At 41.6% G+C, this 22,995-nt stretch overlaps 1 long non-coding RNA gene across 1 annotated transcript; it reads left to right on the top strand.

Annotated features, from left to right (window-relative positions):
• Window positions 1-5,503: 5,503 nt before the first annotated feature.
• LOC135554969 (uncharacterized) lies at window positions 5,504-7,401 on the top strand. Its single transcript, XR_010457801.1, has 2 exons — window positions 5,504-5,673; window positions 6,604-7,401. It is a non-coding gene; the product is annotated as an uncharacterized LOC135554969 (long non-coding RNA).
• Window positions 7,402-22,995: the final 15,594 nt, after the last annotated feature.

Below are 22,995 nucleotides of genomic sequence, written 5' to 3'. Positions count from 1 at the left end.
CTGACAACCCCGGCCCTGAGGAGATATTCTCATTCGGAGCTGGCTGTGAGTCCATGGGCCTCTCTGCATTGAAACTAACAGTGCATCTCAGTTATATAAAGCTCTTTCTCATTTGCCGAAAACAAATTCAGTAACACTTCTTACTTTATGGGGTTATTAATAAGACCTTTAAAAAACCAATCATAGCAACTTTATGAGTGTTGCAGTATCATTCAAACCAACCTTCATAACATTTGTTTTCAATTGTTTTCTTTCATTGCATAGACAGGAACAAAATTGTCAAATGTTTATGAAAAGGATTACAAAATGAAAGTAACATGCAGTGTAAAAAAAGTAGTTTCAACTAATTATTATTAAGTAACTGGTTCCACAGTAATTCATTTGTATGCATTTTGAACGAGGGAAACAGGTGGATTACTGAGTCAAGCGCGCCAACTAAACAGACTTTTTGGGGATATAAAGGAGGACTTTATCGAACAAAATGACAATTTGTGATGTAGCTGGGACCCTTTGGATTGCAAACAGAGGAAGATCTTCAAAGGTAAGTGGTTTATTTTATTGCTATTTCGGACCTTCGTGACGCCTCTTCTTGGTTGGAAAATGTATGTAATGCTTTTGTTCGTGGGGCGCTGTCCTCAGATAATCGCATGGTGTGCTTTCGCCATAAAGCCTTTTTGAAATCTGACAAAGATTGGATTAAGTTAAGCTTTTAGCGATATAAGACACTTGTATTTTCATGATTTTCTAATATTACGAATTTTGAATTTCGCGCTCTGCAATTTCACTGGATGTTAGCCAGGTGGGACGGTAGCGTCCCACCTACCCCAAAGAGGTTTTAAGGGAGAGGATGTTATCCTGGCACCACACACTCATCGCTGTTGGTAATCAGGCCTACCACTCTTGTGTCATCGGCAATCTTAATGATGGTGTTGGAGCCATGTCTGGCCATGCAGATGTGTTGTTACCTGCTCTTACCACCTGGGTGCGGCCCGTCAGGAAGTCCAAGATTCAGTTGCAGAGTGAGGTGTTTAGTCCCGGGTCCTTCGCTTAGTGATGAGCTTTGCGGGCACTATGGGGTTGAATGCTGAGGTGTTCCTTTGTCCAGGTGGAAAAGGGCAGTGTGGAGTGTAATAGATATTGCATCATCTGTGGATCTGTTGGGGCGGTATGCAAATTGGTGTGGGTCTAGGGTTTCTGGGATAATGGTGTTGATGTGAGCCATGACCAGCCTATCAAAGTACTTCATGACTACAGACGTGATTGCTAAGGGTCGGTAGTCATTTAGGCAGGTTACCTTAGTGTTCTTGGGCACAGGGACTATGGTGTTCTTGGGCACAGGGACCATGATGGTCTGCTTGAAACATGTTGGTATTACAGACTCCGTCAGGGACAGGTTTGAAATGTCAGTGAAGACTCTTGCCAGTTGGTCAGCACATGCTCGGAGTACACGTCCTGCTAATCCGTCTGGCCCTGTGGCCTTGTGAATGTTGGCCTATTTAAAGGTCTTACTCACATCGGCTACGGAGACCGTGATCGTGATCACACAGTCATCCGGAACAGCTGATTCACTCATGCATTCTTCAGTGTTGCTTGCTTCGAAAGCGAGCATAGAAGTAATTTAGCTCGTCTGGTAGATCGTGTCACTGGGTAGCTCACGGCTGTGCTTCCCTTTGTAGTCTGAAATAGTTTGCAAGCCCTGCCACATCCGACGGGCGTCAGAGGCTGTTTAGTACGATTCAATCTTAGTCCTGAATTGATGCTTTTCCTGTTTGATTGTTCGTCTGAGGGCAAAGTGGGATTTCTTATAAGCGTCTGGGTTAGAGTCCCGCTCCTTGAAAGCGGCAACTCTACCCTTTAGCTCAGTGTGGATGTTGCCTGTAATCCATGGCTTCTGGTTGGGGTATGTACGTACTGTCACTGTGGGTACAACGTAATCGATGCACTTATTGATGAAGCAAGTGACTGATGTGGTGCACTCCTCAATGACATCGGAAGAATCCCAGAACACATTCCAGTCTGTGCTAGCAAAACAGTCCTGTAGTTTAGCATCTGCATAATCTGTCCACTTCTTTATTGACCAAGTCACTGGTGCTTCCTGGTTTAGTTTTAACTTGTAAGCAGGAATCAGGAGGATAAAATTATGGTCAGATTTCCAAATGGAGGGTGAGGGAGAGCTTTGTACGCATCTCTGTGTGTAGAGTAAAGGTGGTCTAGAGGTTTTTTGTTGTTGAAATTAGGTCGAATGGATTTAAATTTCCCTGCGTTAAAGTCCCCAGCCTCTAGGAGCACCGCCTATGGATGAGCGTTTTCCTGTTTGCTTATGGCCTTATACAGCTCATTGAGTGCAGACTTAGTGCCAGCATCGGTTTGTGGTGCTAAATAGACCGCTACGAAAAACATAGATGAACTCTCTTGGTAAATAGTGTGATCAACAGCTTATCATGAGATACAAAACTTTGAGACTTCCTTCATATTAGATTTTGTGCACCAGCTGTTGTTTACAAATGTACACAGACCGCCACCCCTTGTCTTACCGGGTGCATGTGTTCTATCTTGGCGATGCAGCATAAACTCCGCCAGCTCTATTTTATCCATGTCGTCGTTCAGCCATGACTCTGTGAAACATAAGATACTACAGTTTTTAATGTCCCGTTGGTAGGATATTCGTATCCAATGATTGTACGTTGGCTAATAGAACTAATGGTAGAGGCAGATTACCCACTCGCCATCGGATCCTTACAAGGCACCTCAACCTACATCCCGGATGTCTCTTTCTCCTGCAAATCATAGGGATGAGGGCCTTGTCGGGTGTCTGAAGTAAATCCTTCGCGTCTGACTCATTAAAGAAAAAAATCTTCATCCAGTACGAGGTGAGTAATCTCTGTTCTGATATCCAGAACCTCTTTTCGGTCAAAACACACAGTGGCAGAAACATTCTGTACAAAATATGTTACAAATAACGTGGAAAAAACACACACAATAGCACAATTGGTTAAGTGCCTGTAAAACAACAGCCATCTCCTCCGGCGCCATTCACTATCTACAGACAATGCTTCTACAAAATGATAGCAAGGATGGAGTTTGATAACATCTGCAGCTCCACAGTGTGACTTTCACCATTTTGGAATGTAAACAATTCTTCTTCTACATGGTTTAGCATATTTAAACGAACGACACACATCAACACAGGACAGTGGCCCCCAAGTGGTCAACAATGGAATTGCACAATAGCCTAAAGGAACTCAAACATAAATATGTGGCCAGAATACCAAAATTGAGAAAACTTAGGCAAAAATTCAGGCAATTTAAAATGTGTTTGCTCAACTTGTCTCATATGTTCATTTGAAATATAAATTATTATTTGTGCATCTTTACTAAAAAAGGCTGTGCAACTGTTTACAAACACAGAAACAGTGCTTTTAACATACAATGTTTTAAATATACATATTTGGCAGATGATCATATTGTGTGTCAAGGCAGGGTAGCCGGGCAGCCTAGTGGTTAGAGCGTTGGACTAGCAAGTTCAAACCCCCGAGCTGACAAGGTACAAATCTGTCGTTCTGCCCCTGAACAGGCAGTTAACCCAGTGTTCCTAGGCCGTCATTGAAAATAAGAATTTGTTCTTAACTGACTTGCCTAGTTAAATAAAGGTAAAATTAAATTGTGCATTTATACAATAATTATTGTGTCTTCACCTGGGATTGTCATGCCCAAGAAGACTCGAGGCTGTAATCGCTGCCAAAGGTGCTTCATCAAAGTACAGAGTAAAGGTTCTGAATACTTATGTACATGTGATATTTCGGGGGGGGGGTTGTTATTACATTTGCAAAAATGTCTAAAAATCAGTTTTTCCTTTGTCATTATGGGGTATTGTGTTTAGATTGATGAGGGGGGAAATCAATTTTAGAATAAAGCTGTAACGTAACAAAATGTGGAAAAATTCAAGGTGATTTAATATGTATGTTGAAAACATTGTATGTTAAAAGCATTGTGTGTGTGTAACCAGTTCCACAGCCTGGTTAAGTTGACTGAATTTTGGCTTACATTTTCTAAAGTTGAAGCTAAGCACACTTTTCTTTTATTTCAGGTATTTTTTGGGGGTTCAGGTAATAAATACATGAAAAGTTGAGGAAACAGGCTGTGGAACCAGTTACCTTATTATAATTACATTTAAACTATGAATTATAAACAACAATTTCTCCATTTAACTGTTCATTCTTTCTAACTAAAATATTCTCAAGGAAGAGAAGAGAAGTTTTGCACTCCCTCCCTCAGCCCAGCCAACCACCTGTTTTGAGTTAAAGGTCTTCTAAAGGGTTTTAATAGATGACAAGAGAGATATCCAGGGCAGGCCATGACCACATGGTGTGAGAGAGTGGGACCAGACTACATGGCAGGAACCCAGTGGTGGCCTGGCCGGCCTGAGCCACACACCATGATAACATTCCACACAGCCCAGAGAGATAAGGAGAAACTAATAGAGTTTCCCTCATACGCTCAGATGCTCAAATTATTTAACTTTTCATGCCCTTGCCCTTGGATCAACATTTCTTGTTTCAGTTCAGTGTTCCTGATAACACTTTCAGTGAACCATCTGTGTAATGGTTATATATTAATTTACAATATACTGTCTAGTATAATATAGTATTACAGTGGATTTCTTGGCTTTTATACACACTGTCATAAGGAACCATGAATTCTTATGATAATGCACTATGCCCTTTTGCAATAGGTTTCTGTTGTCCACATGTCTCAGATAAATATCTTGGCTATCTTCCTTTATAATAGTATTCAATTAATATTTTCCCTTCGTGGTGTCCTGTGGTTAGCTGGCCACGCCAAGGCACAGAGAGAAGAAAGAGACGCTTTACCTAGAGGGGGCGACAGTGAGCTTCTTCTGCAACAGCGGCTACGTCATGTTTTTACATTTGCTATACAGGTGTGCCTCGTGACGTCTGCAGTCGAAGTTAGGGCCCTATGATTTCCGCGATGCGGAAAACGTGGGCGGAATCGCGGAATTTGGTAATAAAAATGGAAAACTGCAATGTTGTGTTGCATCATTACAAATGTACTGTTATATATTTTTAAATTGTTGACTTTTTATTCATTCACATTATTAGACACACTTTCTGATAATAAAATTAGCGTAAATCGTAAAACACAGAATTCAGAAAAATGAAAACGGAATTTGGGAAAAACTATAACGAATTTCATAGGGCTCAACAAAGTGTATTGTATACTCCGCTTTTAATAACCCACCTCAGATGTTATGCCTACTTGGTACTACTGTATGTGTTGCCTGTTTCACAGTTTGTTTTGTTCAAATCACATGCTTGAGTATTTCAAATAAAAGCCATTGGCAGTGAGTGTCCTGAAATGACAACCCAAGCGACTTTCAAAAGCCCATTTAGCGTGACTCATTTTACGGTGCATGTGCACTAGATAGCGGTAAATTGCAGCGTGTCGCTTAGGCCGCCCATTGTGACTCGCTTGTGGGCGTGCTGGCAGCATGTTCGGTTATGCGTCAAGAATACAGCATAGCAAGTTTGTATGAAGGTCTGGTTAGTAAATGGGTACATAGTTCAATAGTAGTATCCTCTAAAACGCACTGGTGACAAACACACTTTGCTGCCCTGTTTCCAATTGTCCACATGGCAGGGAGAACCTATTCAAGTAAGTAAATACATTTCGAAAATGTAAAATAAATCTATGTATTATTAGCTAACTAGCTACAGTGCAGGCTAACTCAAATGAGCTGGCTCACTATCTAGCCAACTTCACATACTGTGTAGATAGGTAGCTGGTGATATTTAATTCAGCTAGCTAGCTATGTATCTTGATGTATTTATCACTGTAAAAAAAAATAACTCCAACTGCACTTGTAGGTAACGTTAGCTAGCTAACAGCCATGGAGGAGGGTGAAAGGATAGCAGCTCCAACTGTCAAAGTGAGAGAGTAGGCTATTCAGGATAGGGCAGGTACTTTTGTGTAGTTCCTGTCCCTAGATGTGAGGACGGAGATAATAGTAACATAATATTCAGTGGGGTGTAAATTTGACTATAAGGAAGTCTGTTTCTTGTGAGGTTGTCTGTCCTCAGATAAAGACCTATTAAAGCCTACATGTGAAGAGCAGTTGTACTCAGTCCTGGTCCTGGGATTCAAAGGGGTGCCCATTTTATATTTATGTATTAATTTGTGATGCTATCCTTGATACAATCCTGTTATTGCACATATGTGTGCTCATGCATCTATCAATCCAATGTTATTGTAACGGATGTGAAACGGCTAGCTTAGTTAGCGGTGTGCGCTAAATAGCGTTTTAATCTGTGACGTCACTTGCTCTGAGACCTTGAAGTTGTCGTTCCCCGTGCTCTGCAAGGGCCGCGGCTTTTGTGGAGCGATGGGTAACGACGCTTCGTGGGTGACTGTTGTTGATGTGTGCAGTGGGTCCCTGGTTCGCGCCCGGGTATGTGCGAGGGGACGGTTTAAAATTATACTGTTACATTATCATGATTTGTTATCAGGAATATTATATTTTAGTAATCCACAATGACCTGGTGATGTAATAGTCTAATAATTACATTGTCTTCCATATTCCTACAGATACCTTGTAACTGGAGATTCCTTCAAAACGATTGATTATCGTGTAGGGCACTGCAAGGTTGGGTGACCAGGACCATTTGGGACTGCCTCCTGGAGGAATTCAGGTGTGTGAAGGCTACCTGTGTCCTACATAACTTCATGGGTATGGACACAAGGACCAGGAGGGGATCTGCAGCCACAGTTGTGTGCCAGAGGAGAACCCCCAGTCCCATCATCGCCACCTCACCCTGCTTTTAAGATAACCTTCGGGCCGACGAGACACTAGTATGTAATTGTGATGAACAGAGAATATTTGGGTAGCACTGATTCATGAATCATATCCCTGCTCCTATGTTCTTATCTCTTTCCCTTTCTGTCTTTTACACCTCTCTCGCCACCTCCTTTCTTCCTCTGTTTTTATAATGCACAACAGATGTGCATTGAAGTACATATTGAATTTGCATTGATATTATAATTGTAATATTATAAATACATGTATTTATAACACTTGGATAATGAACTTCTTTCAATAAAGTGTTTCACATTCTCTACTGGTTGAAATTAAGTCTCTCATTTGTGTTTATCAGATCAATGCAGATGAAGGGCATTAGACATTGAGATTTTAGAGTATTTACATGATGCATTTATCATCATTAGTCATTTAGGTCAACATTGGATCATTCAGAGATCCTCACTGAACTTCTGGAGAGAGTTTGCTGCACTGAAAGTAAAGGGGCTGAATAATTTTGCCCGCCCAATTTTTCAGTTTTTGATTTGTTAAAAAAGTTTGAAATATCCAATAAATGTCGTTCCACTTCATGATTATGTCCCACTTGTTGTTGATTCTTCACAAAAAAATAGTTTTATATCTTTATGTTTGAAGCCTGAAATGTGGCAAAACGTCGCAAAGTTCAAGGGGGCCGAATACTATCGCAAGGCACTGTATATACGACTTGCATCCTTGGCACAACGTTATTACAGTATATTCTACTCAATCCATAGGCTTCATTAATGTCATTCAGATTGTTTTTAAATTGATACAACTGGCTGAGGTTCATAGCTAGGTTCTGAACTAATATGTATACCAAACGTTTGGGTCCATACACAGATGGCTAGATAGCTAGCTACACATCCATAGGCATACAGGTATTTTTATCCTCCACTGCACAATAAGCAAGAACATGGCTAGCTACGTTATTTAATCTATCTGCATGGCAAATATTAGCAAAACAAGCTTACAAATGTGTACATTCAATTTGCAGTAAATGCTTTAGCGAGCTAGATTCTTTACATCCACTGTTTCACAAGACGACAGCCTGGTTTGCTGGAGTCACTAAAACATTAAACAACCAGAATTACACTTTCATAGTCATGTCACAACACCCATAAAGCTAGCCAGCTATCTGGGTAATGTTAGCCAGTCAGCTAGCTTGCTAAATCACGATTTTCGTTTTTTGTTTTATTTAAAAAAAAAAATACAATCGTTTGTCTCTACATTAACTAACATATTTCTGTCAAGTGTACATTATTTTCATGATTCGTTATGACCATTTGTTTAAACTTCAAGTTTCATTATTCGTTTGTACAGTATACACCGTAAAGTACTGAGTCAATATGCTGGGGTACAAGGTAATTGAGGTACAGTGCCTTCAGGAAGTATTCACACCCCTTGACTTTTTTCCAAATTGTGTTGCGTTATAACAGTGGTCACCAACAAGTCGATCGTGATCTCCAAGGCATTTCTAGTCGATGCCAAACATTTCTGTAAAAAACAACAACGATAAAGCCTTGTGTTTTAATTTTTTTATTAGTCTCGGGCTGTTGGTTGTACGTGCAGCCATTTCATCTGCCCTGCGTGCCGGGTAGGCAAACTGTTGCCATTTAATGTGTCTGAAGGTACAAACTCTGCCTTCCCGGTGGGCCTGGAGAGGAATCAATGCCACCGCTTGCCAATCAGATTGCTCAAATGACCAAGTAATTTAGGAGGCATAAAGAAGGCTACGGCAAAAATTGATACTGTGAGATTTTAAAATCATGACTAGAGAGAGACTGTCAACGAATACAGCAAATAGCTGCTGTTTTCACAAGTGAGTTCATGTTTAAGTTCTTACTCAGAAATGTCAACACTTGGTATTCAACAATTTTGTAACCCATAAAATGCGCGTTCTTCCTATTTCCACTCAGCACTACAAGCAGTGCAGCAGTAATGGAAGAGTAGGAAAGTGTCTATAGGCTTATGGCCACATGACTGATTTTTGGTCCCTCCCTGGCCACCCCATTTAAAAAATCCTAGAAACACTCCTGGCAGTCAGTCTCAGCCTTGGGTGAGAGCAGTTCCACTGACTGTGTTTTGTTGTAGTGCTCTAACATGGCCAGGAGATAGCAATGTTTTCCTGGATAAATTCCTATCTGTCTGGTGGAGAAGCAAATTAAGTCCACTTATCTCATTTGTACCCCCTGAAGGCTACAACTGCTCAGTCCCTCATATGTTCCATACTCAGACTATAGTGTCAGTTTTATCTCCATCCTCTTTTCATTAGTCCTCTAGCAGAGACTTCCTCTTGACAGCTGTCTGATCATGCTGGATGTGGATAGATTTCATATCAGATCCGGACCGGGTCACAGCTAGATAGAATAGAACAGAATCTGATTTAATCTTCCTGGTCATGCATTGTATTCATGCATTGCTATGTGGACCTATGAGTCTGATAATGTGATTTATGCCTAGTTTCAATTTGAAAACATTAATATAAATAGAATTTTGAATAGACCTGTAGGAAATGTTATGCTGAAATACTAAAATTCCCACAGTAGAACGGTGTTTCTTAACGTTCTTGGAACAATTTGAGAACATGACTTTAAATAGAAACATGAATAAACCTGTAGGAAACATTATAATGAAGTACTGAAATTCCCACAGAAGAATGTTGTTTCTTAACGTTCTCTGAACTATTTGAGAACATTCCCAATGTCAAACCATTTGAAGAACATTCCTAGAACATTAACAAGATTTATATTAAATGTAACCATGTTTGAGCTTTTAGGAAAAGTTCTGTAAAGTAATGAAATACCAAGAAAATGATGTTTTTTTGTCAAGTTCCTTAAATGTGCTGAGGATGTTCCAAAACCAACCCAGCTAGCACATTTGGTTCCTTGGAAGTTGTGGAAACGTTTTTTGGTTTCCCAGTGGTTCTGGGAACAAAACCATAAGTTTCCTGATCGGTAAAACATAATTTTTTTAAACATTCTCAGAACGAATGTGAAAATTCAGTCTGTTCTGGGAACGTACATTTTTAGTTTGTAAGGGAGGTTCTGAGAACGTTTTACTATGGTTCCCTGAATGTTTTCCTGGGAGGTTTTACCTGTCATGTCTGTGACTATCATTAAATATGAAGACTATATTCTAAAATAAATGATCTATGTGTAATTTAATTACACAAAACTAATCATGTAACTTTAATCAACTAGGAAGTCGGGGGAACCATGGAAAAATTTGGTTTTCACACACACTCATGAAATACATAATTACATTTCTTCCCAAATGAGCAGCTTTGCAGCACTAAGTGGTGGTTCCATGAGGACTTTGTTTATGGCTCTATCACTTCCTAAGTGTCAAAGGAACTGAAACAAAAAAGGAATAAAAGCATAAACAAAATACATCAATATATTTTGTATCACACCAAAATCATCTAATTGGACTGTATTCTCTATACGTCCAACATCCTGGCAACATAACCCTATCATGGCATTGTCTAATGTCATATCTAGGGCGTTCCTAATTTGCTGTGTGTTGCTTAGGGCACTATCCTAAGTTGATTACTACATGATAAGTCTACAGCTGTAAGGTCCCAGCTTCGGGCAGTCTACAGGAATGACCTATGGACCCCTGTGGAGAAACTGGTGAGTACTGCAGCTGTAGAGTCAAAAGGCCTAAGAGTAACTTTTCAACTTTACTAGGCTGGTATTTTTTTTGGACCCTCAAGTGATCCGAGCATAAATCCTTATTAAATGTTCCACTGTATGTGTGCGTTTGTGCTTACACCAGCGCACATACCATGGGAAAGAAACCAAGTATCCGGGTAGGTTGAAATGTGTTCAGAATGGGTCTGATGTCATCAGATAATTTCCAGGGCAATGCCTGGAGGTCAGTAAGAATTGATGTCGACCTTAAGACATTTGTTAGGGGGACATGTAGTAGTTTTCCTACACTGTTATCAATAGCAATTTGACTTGAGGTCTTTAACCTTCTTACTGATTGTGGCTGGACTGACTGTGCTGGCATTGGTACTGGTACTCAAGGGGACCAGTTGTCCTACCGATTTATTCTGAAATGTTATTCTCCTGGAATACATGATTAGAGAATTTTACTAGTTGTATTGTATTTGAACCTACACATGGCAAGGCATTACTATTTTTGCCATTTGTTTTGGAGGTGGAACGTCCACTGGACTTCTGTTACGACTAGTTTGGTACACCTCCGTAAAATCTTAGATGAGTTCTAAGATTTTCTCCGTTTAGGGGCATGTCTGCTCCTCACTGTTCTCATAGGGAAGTTTACAACTAGATTTGTTTTCTCCTCTGGCGGCCTCATACGGTTGCATGTAGTCTCGACCCCCGCATCAGCCTCGATGAGGCTCATCATGGGTCTGGGCTACTATTCCCCCTTTGTGTCTCGGGAACCCCCCCCCCAGTGGTTGATGTTGGTATCCGAGGTACAAACGAAAAGATCAGACCCTATGTACGAGTTGTCAGCGGCCGTGTTATGAGAAATCTCCTGGGGATTGTGCTTCAAAACGCTCAGTGGCTGTCGAGGCCTGTCAGTCAGTCACCACAGCGTCTGCTTCAGTGGGTCTGGAGTTGCGAACTGAGACGAGGATATCTGTCTGTGAAATAGCAAAGTGTTTCACCAGTGGGAGTCATTAGTGTCATTATAAGGGGTGACAGTCCCCCACAAAGCGAAAAATGTATCATCGGAAGCAGAGTACACTCTGCGCATCTATGTTTTTCTTGCTGAGACGTCCGCACTGCTTGCGGAAGTGTCCGAAGGGCAAGAGAAGTTTTCAACTACCGTAATTCACAACTTAAAGGAGGAGGGAAGTTGCTCATTCACAGAGACTGCTGGCTCGAAATCATGAACATTTATGGTCATTCAGGTTTGCTGATGGAATGTGTCGAGATATCGTAATATCTCCTTGGATCGAATTCTGCACGAAGAGGATTCAAAACGTCTTTTTCCCAAGGGGTGCTTTTGACAGATACCCCTCGTTAATGACTGTGTTACAGCTAGCGTTAGGAGAAGACCGTGTGGTCAGTGGAGAAGGAACTGTGACCTGTGACCATACATGGTTGGTTTTCCAATCCATCAGTGGGAGTAACCGATCCATCAAGTCTGCTGCGAGTAGCAGGGGTTCAGATTCGAGGCTGGTAACATGCACAGGATGAACGAGCAATACGTCCTGGAAGTGTAGTTTCAGCATGACTCACAATGTGAGAGGCGAGGTAGTCTGAGTGAAACCTTGAAGTGTAGTGTCGCATCGTTCCACTTTTAACCAACGTTTAGTTGGCTTCAAAACACTTTTGAGATCATCTAACAATGTTTGAGAGAGGAGCGATATTGTCGCGCCCGAATCTGTGGACATGTTTCCCATAAAGTGGAGTGGTCGTTTCGCAATGATGTGATGTGCCATTTCTGTTCAAGGTGAAAACAGATGGACTTTTCTGATTTTTAGTGGGCTTTGTTTTAGCGAAGCTTTTGATCTATTTCTTTGGAACCTTTGTATTAGAGTCTAAAAACAAAGCCTGTGGGCTTGTTTCTTGATCGAGCGGGCCCTGGATAGGATCTCGTGTGAGAGCGGGAGAAATATGATTTTTAACTTCCTTGCTAAGGGTGTTAATTCCTGCGGACCTGGTGTCCGGCAATTCCCTGTCTAGTCCTTGTGACTTATCTTTGACCCTTTTCTCAAAATGTTCTTGCTTTAGTTCTTCACATAGTAGAACTACTAGAGAACATTGGTCTGCGTTTTGATTGTCCTTGAACCCTTGGTTACCTTTGTGCTCTGTCACTTTGTGTGAGTTGGGTGCAGGAACGTAGCGAACAGGTCTATTGTAGCGGTAGTTGTTTCGATGGCGACGTACTTTACAGTTATTTAGACCGCTGTGGGTATTGGATTCATGATTTTGTGGTAGAAACCGTTGTTTTGTGTCACCTTTCAATGCTCCAATACCTGATAATACAACCTCTAACTGGAGTGAGTGCTCCTGTTCAAGCTTCAAAACCGAGTTGTCAGGGCTCTTAGTGTGGTGAGCTTTTGATGCCTCAAAAGCAGTGCTTGCAAGCACTCTGAGTTGTAAGATAGACAAGCCAATGTGAGCTGTAGGGCCCAAGTAGGTAATGAAGGTGGGATACATGTTCGACAGAAACATTTGTTTGAATGGTAACAGCTCTTCCATTCTTGTTTCAGTGAGTAGTCCAAAGTAAGCTGAATGAAGCCTATGATAGTAAGATTGTGGGTGTTCATTCCAAGCTTGTTTGACAGTGTTAGCCAGTGAGCAATTGTGTTTGTGAGTTGCAGATCCACTGAATTCATATTTCAAAGCTGTGACAAGTTTAGCGTAGTCATTTAGCACATGTTGCTGTTGTAGACGAATTAACCGCATCACTATTCGATGTTTCGCTTCAACAGGTAAACCCTGACAGAACCCGTAGCGTTCGGGTAGCCATCCGATGCATCCTCTATGTCAGCTAGTAATGTCTCAGTATCGTTTGGCTGACCTGGAACGGGGTCAAAGGTGGGGAAATGTTTGACGAGTTTGTCAAGGCTTGCGTGCCAAGCAGGCGGAGAGGGTTGGCTTCATTCTGTGGGGAAATTGGGGCCGAAAGACCAAGAGAAGAAGCCAAGCTTTGGCTTTGTTGGCAAAGATTGTACCAGATTGTACTTAAGGGTGGTATTCTGCAGCATTGCAGAGTCTACTTGAGTACTGATTTTGGACACGTAAGTGTCACACTTGCTCCTTTCAGTCTCATTCTTATCTGTCATGGTTTGCAGATACAAGTCTTGGGTACAGTGTGAGAGATTCAGTGATGAGATTTTCTCCCTTTGCTTAGAAATCAATATTTCCATCTTCATCACTTGAGTTCTCTCATCATTCATTAGGTCGGCGACTTCAACTTAGTCACTGTGTCCGTTAACTGATCGTCTTTGGTCTTCAGCATTTGGAGTATAACATTGTTACTTTGAGTAATGTTCAACAAAACTGCCCGCATGTTATCAAATTGCACGTTTCTGTTTGTAGATAACTCAACAGATTTATCTAGTTTGGAGTGGACTACATCGTATTTAGTTTTGGCTAAATCGATTTGTTCCTGTAGAAAATTATTTTGTTGATGAGTTTTGTGCTCATTCATCGTCATAAGTATTTGCAGTTACTGTTAATTGTTCAGATTTCAAACGCAGTTCCTCGGTTAGCAGAATGCATTAATTTCCTGCTTTTGCCAATAGTTGCTTGGTTCTCTGTACCTGTCCCTTCATGTCAGCCATGTCTTGCACATGCTTCTGCTGAGCACTGTGGTACTGGACTGATGCCAATCTTTGATGGTGATACATAAGGGCTAAAGTGGAGAGAACCGTTACAAAGCCTGCGTTCGATGGTTAATTTTGGAGAGCGATGTTCACAATTTCTGCAGTTTTTCCGCTAATGTCATAATTTGTCACGCCCTGGTCTTAGTATTTTGGTTTTCGTGTTTATCTTTTTCTTAAACATGAATCGAAATAACCACGCTCGATTTTGGTCCGCCTCTCATTCACCGGAAGAAAACCGTAACAGAATCACCCACCACAACAGGACCAAGCGGCGTGGTGAAAGGCAGCGGCAGCAGGAGCAGCGAAATCCGGATTTCTGGACATGGGAGGAGATATTGGATGGTAAAGGACCCTAGGCTCAGCCTGGAGAATATCGCCGCCCCAAAGAAGAGCTGGAGGTGGAGAAGGCGGAGAGGCGCTGGTATGAGGAGGCAGCACGGCGACGCGGATGGAAGCCCGAGAGTCAGCCCCAAAAATGTATTGGGGGGGACACAGGGAGTATGTCGACGCCAGGTAGGAGACCTGCGCCAACTTCCTGTGCTTACCGGGGGGCTTGAGAGACCGGGCAGGCACCGTGTTATGCTGTGGAGCGCACAGTGTCCCCAGTGCGGGTGCATAGCCCGGTGCGGTACATACCAGCTCCTCATATCTGCCGGGCTAGAGTGGGCATCGAGCCAGGTAAGGTTGGGCAGGCTCAATGCTCAAGAGCTCCAGTGCGCCTGCACGGTCCGGTCTATCCAGTACCACCTTCACGCACCAGCCCTCCGGTGGCAGCTCCCCACACCAGGCTTCCTGTGCGTGTCCTCGGCCCAGTACCACCAGTGCCAGCACCACGCACCAGGCTTACAGTGCGCTTAGCCTGTCCAGCGCTGCCAGAGCCTTCCTCCTCTACAGCGCAGCCAGGATCCGCCGGAACTGCCAGTCAGCCAGGATCTGCCAGAACCATCAACCAGCCAGGATCTGCCAGAGCCATCTACCTGCCTGAGCTTCCTCTGAGTACTGAGCTTCCTCTCAGTCCTGAGCTTCCTCTGAGTACTGAGCTTCCTCTCAGTACTGAGCTTCCCCTCAGTACTGAGCTTCCCCTCAGTACTGAGCTTCCCCTCAGTCCCGAGCTTCCCCTCATTCCCGAGCTTCCCCTCAGTCCCGAGCTTCCCCTCAGTCCCGAGCTTCCCCTCAGTCCCGAGCTACCCATCAGTCCTGAGCTACCTCAGTCCCGAGCTGTCCCTCAGTCCGGAGCTGCCCCTCAGTCCAGTGGGACCCTTGGTTAGGGTTACTAAGCCAAGGTCAGCGGCGAGGGTTGCCAATCTAAGGACGCGATGCATGTGGACTAAGACTTTGTTGGAGTGGGGTCCACGTCCCGCGCCGGAGCCGCCACCGTGGACAGACGCCCACCCGGAACCTCCCCTATAGGTTTAGGTGTGCGGCCGGGAGTCCGCACCTTGGGGGGGTTCTGTCACGCCCTGGTCTTATAGTATTTTGTGTTTTCTTTATTATTTTGGTCAGGCCAGGGTGTGACATGGATTAATTATGTGGTGTGTGTTTGTCTTGTTTTTTTTGAAGGTGTTAGTATTGTGGTATAGTGGGGTTATCTAGAAAAGTCTATGGTTGCCTGAAGTGGTTCTCAATCAGAGGCAGGTGTTTATCGTTGTCTCTGATTGGGAACCATATTTAGGTAGCAATATTCTTTGAGTGTTTCGTGGGTGATTGTTCCTGTCTCTGTGTTTGTTTGCACCTGATAGGCTGTTTAGGTTTTCACGTTACGTTTATTGTTTGTATTGTTCGTGTTTATCCTTTTATTAAGCATGAATCGAAATAACCACGCTGCATTTTGGTCCGCCTCTCATTCACCGGAAGAAAACCGTAACATAATTAGGGTTTGTATCGCTGCTGAGGTTAGGTTCACTAATTAGCAGGGGAGTGGGGACTATCGCCTCTGAAAGCTTGCACATTATTAAAACATTTTAAATAAAAATAATATATTAAAAAATGTCCTATTTTTCAAAAGTTTGGTTTTGGAATACTTTGGAAGCTGTGAAGATGATTTTAATCTATTTATAGATTTTCACGTCAGGATGAAATGCATGCCCAATGCATGCCCAAATTCAACTATCTGCTACTCATCCCCAGAAGATAAGATATGCATATTATAAGTAGATTTGGATAGAAAACACTCTGAAATTTCTAACTGTTTGAATCATGTCTGTGAGTATAACCGAACTTATGTTGCAGGTGAAACCTAGAGGACAAACCATTCAGATTTTTTTTGAGGTCACTCTCTTTTCAATGTGTTTATATTGGGAATGCAGATTTCTAAGGGACCTTCTTGCAGTTCCTACCACTTCCACTGGATGTCACCAGTCTTTAGAAATTGGTTGAGATTTTTCCTTTGTGTAATCAAGAAGTAGCCCTGTTCAAAACAAGGAATACAGTGTACCGTTAGATAGAGGTGCGTGACCAGAAAGGTAGCGTCAGTTTGTTTTCTTCATGTATTGAGCACAGATCATTCCGTCTTCAATTTGATCGATTATTTACTTTAAATACCTAAAGTTGTATTACAAAAGTAGTTTGAAATGTTTTGGCAAAGTCACTAATATTACCGAGCGTGACTCTCCGCCTGGTTCGGGTGGCGCTCGGCGCTCGTCGTCGCCGGTCTACTAGTTGCCACTGATCCATTGTTCTGGTTGTTAGGGTGGGGTTATTTAAGTTAGTTCAGCCCGCTTCTGTTTGTGCGGGCTTGTTCATCTGTTTGTGTTAGAGTGGTTTGTGTTTTGCATTTTCGGGTTTTTTCGCTGTCCTTTATTTCTTCACGTGTTGTTCGCCTGATTTTTGTTAGTGTGATTTTCTGGACATTAAAGCGTGTTTTTCCCGTATCATTTGCTCTCTGCGCCTGACTCCACACCTATTCACTCATTTACCGTTACAGGCAAAGTTTACAGGTAACTTTTGAGATATTTTGTAGTCATGTTGCACAAATTAGAACTAGTGTTTTTCTGGATCAAACGTGCCAAATAAATTGACATTTTGGATATATATGGATGGAATTAATCGAACAAACGGACCATTTGTGATGTTTATGGGACATATTGGAGTGCCAACAAAAGAAGCTCGTCAAAGGTAAGTAATGATTTATATTTTAATTTCTGCGTTTTGTGTTGCGCCTGCAGTGTTGAAATATGCTTTCTCTCTTTGTTCACAGAGGTGCTATCTTCAGATAATAGCATTGTTAGCTTTCGCCGAAAAGCCTTTTTGAAATCTGACATGTTGGCTGGATTCACAACAAGTGTAGCTTTAATTTGGTATCTTACACTGGCTTTTGGCCAGGTGAGGTTAATGAACCATCACTACTGTATCGGTAATGTAGGAGTTGAACGTGAATGAATTTGCAAAAGTGAATTGATTAATCATACCTGGATAGACTATCTGGGAATTAAACTTTAATTAACCTGAAAGCGTTGCTTCATCTAGGTTAATATGGAACAGTTTAAAATGTCTCTTTTACTTGGAAGAACCTGAAAAGGTACACTACCTTTCAAAAGTTTGAGGTCACTTAGACATTTCTTTGTTTTTGCAAGAAAACCAATTTTTTTGTCCATTAAAATAACATCAAATTTATCAGAAATACAGTGCAGACAATGTTGTAAATGACTATTGTAGCTGGAAACGGAAGATTTTTAATGGAAAATCTACATAGGCGTACAGAGGCCCATTATCAGCAACCATCACTCCTGTGTTCCAATGGCAAGTTGTGTTAGCTAATCCAAGTTTAGCATTTTAAAAGGCTAATTGATCACTAGAAAACCCTTTTGCAATTATGTTAGCACAGCTGTGGTCCTGATTTTAAAAATAATCCCCTTAAACAATATTTTTTTTTTTACTAGTAATCGTCTTACGTTCAAACCTTTTTCGGCATTCTTCTTTGCTAGCACTAAGTTACCAGAATTTGCAGTAATTTTAGGAGAAAGATATGCCTGTGCCCTCCTCACGCTACTGAAAACGCGAGGGACCGAGAATTATCGCTTGGCCAGCTAATATGTCCTCAAATTTCTATTGGCTGGCTCTGTGTCCTCGCTCGAGAAATTAATAATGACCGAGTGTATCTAATTCTGAAACGTGGGAGACAGAAATACCACGTCTGGCCCAACGCGTCTATTTCTAAAATGTCTCTAATTGCTTGATTGTTATCCATGTACTACAAATGAAATCACTAACTTTACCAACTCATAAGACACCCTGACGCCATCAGATACTGGGACAACTTCTATGGGCAAACAAACACAACCAATAATTCCTGTCTACTACTCCCATGCTGCGTCACATAATACGGGTGTATATTGCAATCTGCTTTTCAATTTTATATAGGCTGAATCAAAATAAATGTCTCATTCTATCTTAGATTCCTCACAAGGGTCACCATAATGTTGTGTCTGTGACTTAAATCATTACATTTGACTGTATATTATCAAATACATTCTGTGTAATTTAATTACACAATTAAACTAATCATGTAACTTTAATTAACTAGGAAGTCGGGGAACCACGGAAAAATGTGGTTTATAGAGTGTCAATTTCCCAAATACAACTGTTCAGATATTTTCATATCTTATCAAAACAGTCGCTTATTAATGTATTATTATTACCTCATCAGTTCTCATTACTGAACATCACAAAGCCTTGGATATCTGCACGAACCCTACCATAAATCATGAATCAGCGGTATACAAATTGGTTCAATTATTTATTTACAAACTAATTTAATTAATCACAGAATTACATAATCACACAGAATTAGTTCACACATGGGTTACTACATGATACAAAGAAAACGTCTCTAGCGGACAAAACCGATATGACGGCTTGGTAGACAAAGGAAAGCTCAAGAGCGGGAAACTCATAGCTGATAATTACACTCATAGAAATTGCTAATACTTTACATGAATGACCGCTCATTCGAAAAGAAATTGCAATTTACATATTTGCCATGTGTATGTTTTGTTGTCTCTGTGGTCGCCGGTCCGTCTGCTGGAGAGTCAATCGACAGAAAGTCTCTACGCTGTGTTCATAATGGATACGTCAGGCGTAGTTTTTATAATGGCTACTTCAGAGTACTATTCAGAAATCTACTTAGATCGGCATTACCAGACTAAAGTACTTAACAGCTGCTGTCTGAATAATTATTCTTTAGTTTGTAGATTTCTTCGTCATTTCAACGTGGGAATGTGCTCCACGTTCTCTGGTCTTGTCCTTGTATAAACCACTTCACACACCAGCGTCACCCGGCATGTTTTGGTCTTAGAAATTCAACCATCTGCAACCTTAGCTTACACCGTGGTTTGCGTGGTCTGGTGTGAATTGTGTAACGGGGGCTCTTATACTTGGGTAGCAAAGGGCCGTCTCATCATGTTTGTGCCCACCTGGGCATCGCCACTGACTGTGCATAAGTTACCATAAAACAACCACGTCTCATTTAGAAAACTAAATAACATTTAGAAAACAAAATAACATTAAGTATTGTTTAATTATTCAAACTATTGATGTTCAAGTGTCTGTCTGTGTTCCACAATTTACATTCCAATCTTGAACACTACTGAGCATATTTACAAAAAAAGCAATTGGGAGGAAGCATTGCGCAGCAGCTGAAACCTGGTCCCGACAGTCCGAACGCTCCTTGGCAGCAACACCAGGCCCCAGAGCAAAGAAACTGTAAAACAGGAAGAAAAAAAATGTGAAAGCATTACAACCTTGCACAACATCAATTCACCTCCCAAGCTTAGATAAGAACCTCATACAATGTAATGAAAATGATATTCACCTGAAGTGCTGGTACTGCTTGATCTGTGGCAGTGGCCTGAAGTACAGAGTCAGGTGTTGTTGCCAGCCATAGCTTTCCACCAGCACCATACAATCGTCCAGTCCGACCGACCAGCTGTGGGATGTTGACCCCTATCACAGTGTTGACCTTCACAAAACCAGCAATCTCATACAAAGTGTTCACTCTGGTCTTTCTAAAGCGCTGCTTGATGAGACCGAAGCACCAGCCGGGGGGAAAACTTGGTGTGGCCCGTGATCAGGAAGTGAAGGTCCAGACTGTGGTGGAGCTTGTGCATGGTCCGCCAGGCACAATACCAGAGCACAAAATTGTTCTTGTTTTGGCCACTGCAGTTATCACAATTCAAGTCCACACGTGTTTTCCCAACTCCGTAGTTGGAGAAGTTATGGTGCATGTAGTTGATGACTGCGCTGCTGCCTTTGCTGGATGACATGCCTTCATCAATCAAGTAGTTGACTTGTGGTATTCCTTCACAGCAGACACCAAACAAGCCACACTTGCGAGGAGTTAGAAAATAGATGGGACCTGGCTGCATAGGGTGAGAAGGATAGTGCACCTGCAAACAACAAAGAACATTAAGATAAATTACAATTAATTGTCTCACCCCTGTCAGTCCGTCTTTACACCGCTCAATGAAAGATATTTGCCTGCCTCCCATATATATATATTTTTGGCATATTTTTGTGTGTATATCTATCCATCTATTGTCCTTAATCAGTGTGAAGGAGGAAGTGTTGTTTACGTGTTGAGCGAAATCAAAGCTGTAATAAATCCTGATGTCTTTGCTTGCTGGTTCAGTAGAGACAACTGAAGGTCTTGACAGGTGGTCTTGCAATTAGCAACCATCTTCTGATAGACAGACTGCTCACTCTGAACAAGCAGGAGATGCTGCTCTTGCATCTTCAGCTTGGCTGCCTTAACAGCTTCTGGCAGATCTGAAGATCTGATAGTTGTTCCTCTGGCACTGCCAGCACAGGTCTGTCCTCGGCTTAGTGCTTGAGATGTGGGGCAGCAATTTTCTCCACAGATTCCTGAAGGAAGATGTGAGATCAATAAAATAATCAATACATGTTGTGAGATCAATAAATGTAGTGTTGTTGGAGGTCAATTAAATAATCAAAATGTGTTTATGCTTTACATACCAAGTGTTGTCATCGATTCCTTGTAAAGACGCCACATTTTGAGACATGGGATGGCAGTAGCTTTCCACCAAAGTGTTTGTGTCAAGGGTGGCGTCCTGGTAATACTATTGCATTATCCTCTGTGTAGTTGTTGATGAAGATCACCACTCGCTGCAAGTCCTCATGCTTCAGGTGTGACCTGTGCTTGCATGGGGCAGCTCTCTTTTTGATGGGAGGCATTAGAACATTCTCCTTGTATGACTGCTGGAGGAGAGTCAGGTGTGTTCTATTGATGCTGAAAGACAAATTCCAGATACTAACACTACACACTTCATACATATAAGTTAATGTTAGCTAGAAAGCCAGCCATCTAAGCCCTGTTAACGTTAGCTAGCTAACAGCAAGCTTTAACTTGGGGTCTTTTGTTTAGATATGTAACATTAACTTTAGCTAGCTTGGCACGATTGTCCTCCAGAAAGTCCATCACAACTTTTCCCCACTGTCCTTTGTCGATAGCGCCTGATAAATTCAGGACAGCAATGTTCTTGAGAGCAGGAGCAACATATTTGCATTTCTCCGTGGCTAATGCTATAGCTTTAAAAAAAACTGCAGTAGAAGGATTATCTACACATTATGAGCAGCTCATTTTATAGACAGCAGATCAATCCAAACTCATCTCTCGGCATGTCCAGCCCATTCAATATCTCAGCCAATCATAGCAAGTGGAAAGGTTGCTTACTTTTTCTGTGGCTGAACCAACTGGGCTCGTAATTGAACAATTGTATTCATACTTACAAATAGCATACAAGTTTAATATTAATGCACATGAAAGTTCACATGTTCGAGAATGTATTTCTGCCCCCCCAAAATGGATTTTGATAAAAATGTATTTTTTTTAACCTCACTAGGGTAGGGGCTATTTTCACCTCCGGATGAAAAGCGTGCCCAAAGTAAACTACCTGCTACTCAGGCCCAGGAGCTAGGATATGTATATAATTATTTGGATAGAAAACACTCCAAAGTTTCTAAAACGGTTAAAATAATGTCTGTGAGTATAACAGAACTGAAATGGCAGGTGAAAACCTGAGAAAAATCCATCCAGGAAGTCAGATTTTTTTGTTGTTGTAGTTTTCCATTGACTGCCTACACAGATTCCATTGACTTAGGACTCAAATTGCACTTCCTATGGCTTCCACTAGATGTCAACAGTCTTTAGGAATTGTTTCAGCTTGTATTCTGAAAAATGAGGGAATAAGACCACTCTGAATGAGTGGACACTGTAGTGTCCCAGAGGTTTTTCATGCGTGCGACCGAGAGTGCGCCTTTCTTGTTTTCCTTTTATATTGACGAAGCTTTTGTCCGGTTGAAATATTATTGATTATTATGACTAAAAACAACCTGAGGATTGTTTATAAACATTGTTTCTACGAACTTTACTGATACTTTTCGGATTTTTCGTCTGTCTGTTGTGACTGCGTTTGAGCCTGTGGATTCCTGAACAGAACATGCGAACAAAATGGAGGTTTTTGGATATAAAGAGGGATTTTATCGAACAAAACTAACATTTATTGAGTAAATGGGTATCTTGTGAGTGCAACCATATGAAGATCATCAAAGGTAAGTGATTACTTTTATCGCAATTTCTGACTTGTGTAACTCCTCTACTTGGCTGGTAACTGTTTGTAATGATTTGTCTTCTGGGCGCTGTTCTCAGATAATCGCATGGTATGCTTTCGCTGTAAAGCCTTTTTGAAATCTAACAAGATAATGTTTTGTTGACACTGAGAATGTAATGTACATGTTTTTTATATGACATTCTTGAACGTTTAGGCATTAGGTTCAAGAGGACTTAATGTATTGTGCATCCTAAATGGCACCCTATTCT

The sequence above is a fragment of the Oncorhynchus masou genome, chromosome 1 (assembly GCF_036934945.1).
Source record: "Oncorhynchus masou masou isolate Uvic2021 chromosome 1, UVic_Omas_1.1, whole genome shotgun sequence".
NCBI lineage: Eukaryota > Metazoa > Chordata > Actinopteri > Salmoniformes > Salmonidae > Oncorhynchus > Oncorhynchus masou.
Note: the sequence above shows the minus strand (reverse complement) of the source record. Positions and strands in the feature narration are given on the sequence as shown.